Raw genomic sequence first — 1,959 nt, 5'->3', positions numbered from 1 at the left:
GCTGACTTCAGGTCTGGTTTAGATCATTGTTATTTTTACATTATATATTTTCAAGTATAAATCTGGTGTTTTACATGATTGTTGAATGAAATTAACATAATTATTAATTTATTGTAAAAACATGACAGATAATCTGTGAAACAGATCCAGTTCAGCTGCTGTTTATCAGTTGGAGGCTGTGAGCTGTTGCTCTGTTTGGTCTCTGGTTCTGCTCCTCCATGCTGTCMCAGACGCTACCAGTGGACTCCTGTGGTTTACTGGGAGCACTTCACTGCAAGATCTTACCTCCCTTCAACTATAGACATGAGAGCCACACCTTTTCTTTCTCTACCAAGCAAAGGCACTGTTGGGCTTCTGTTCAGAGAAGCGACCTAACAGATGAGGCTTTGAGGATCTGGAAAAAAAACAAGATGGGATGACGAAAACAATAACGAGGAGAAAAAAATCTGTTTATATAAAACATGTAAACATGAATATTACAACTCATCTGGGTCCACTGTGTTTCCTGGGATTCAGGTGTTTTTCTGACAAGTTCACTGTTATGGCAATATTTATTTAAAAGAGACAGAAATAAATACGCTGGTCCATGAATGAAGGTACTCCGTGAGATGATCAGCTGAGTTTTATTGCAACAACAGGAACACAGAGAACTCTGTGCCTTTGCTTCTCTCTGTCAGTCTCTCCACACTGCTCACTGTCTAACTCTGTCAGTCTCTCCACACTACTGTTGAACACTGTTGTATCGAGAGGCCTCATATATACAGCATTCTGTCATCTTAGCAAGATTTGATACAAGGTCAATGGAAAACACAAAGATAAACACAAGTGATATCTAAGAATGATTATTGTTGTTGGCAGACCTTGTTCTGACTTTAATCATTCTGTCTGCAGATGAACAGCATGTCAGGAAAATCTAGGTCATTAAAGGATGTCGTGAATCACCTGCTTAAACATAAAAGTATTATTTCTATTACATTCACTAACTGGGACCTGGGTTAATTTAGACCTCAGACTCATAATTCCTAATTCAAAGTGAAGATTTGGATCTTTAATCCAGTTTATTAGCAGACTGGGTTGTTTGTATCTTCCCATTGCCTCCTCAAGTCTGTGCTGTGCCACTAGGAAACCTCCAAACTCTGAAGAAGAAACCCAGCAGGAGATAATAAGAACCAGTTCCTGCTGTTATCATTTTGTTGATTGGCAAATAAGGTCAAATAACCAAAAATATTGGTCATTCTTACTTGTACAAATGTAAACCCATGTGATCTGTTACACAAATTACAAAATGTGGTGGTTGAATTCTTACAATTTTGATTCTTATCAGAGAAATGCACCAATGTAAATGAGAAAAACTGACAACCACCCACTGACCCTGCTGCATCATATCTTGCTGTAAACCACTGTCATCAGCAGAGGCAGTACTGAGCATTCAATCACAAGAAACGTCTACCATTACATGTCAGTTCTTCACCTGAACATCTCTAAGACAGTTCAGTAAATTATTACAGGATGGTTGATACAGCTGTGTCCAACAACGATAGAAGCTGTGCAGAGAAGATGAGTAATTACATCAAGACCAAAAAAAGRAGTCGTCCTCACAGCAGAGACAGTAAGTTTACCTCTCTGATCAGGAAACCTGTGGCTTTAAGCTTCTGTGTGGCTCAAAGTGCTTCCAATCAACATTTCAGAATTAAAGCTGTGATACTTTAAATTTACTGGTTAGAGGAGTGGTTCCCAAACTTTTTATCTTCTGACCCACAAAATATCCATGGCAAAAACTTGTGACCCCAAATATTACTGGTCTGAGTAGTAGTACACAAACTTTGTTAATAACCCTAAAAACAAAGGCTACACAAATATAAATACTTATTTATACTTATTTTGTGTTTTTGTAATAATTATAGGGAAAATATTACATCACCAATTATTTTATTACACTTGATTTCTGAAGTACAGTGG

The sequence above is a fragment of the Austrofundulus limnaeus genome, unplaced genomic scaffold, assembly GCF_001266775.1.
Source record: "Austrofundulus limnaeus strain Quisiro unplaced genomic scaffold, Austrofundulus_limnaeus-1.0 Scaffold339, whole genome shotgun sequence".
Lineage (NCBI taxonomy): Eukaryota > Metazoa > Chordata > Actinopteri > Cyprinodontiformes > Rivulidae > Austrofundulus > Austrofundulus limnaeus.
Note: the sequence above shows the minus strand (reverse complement) of the source record.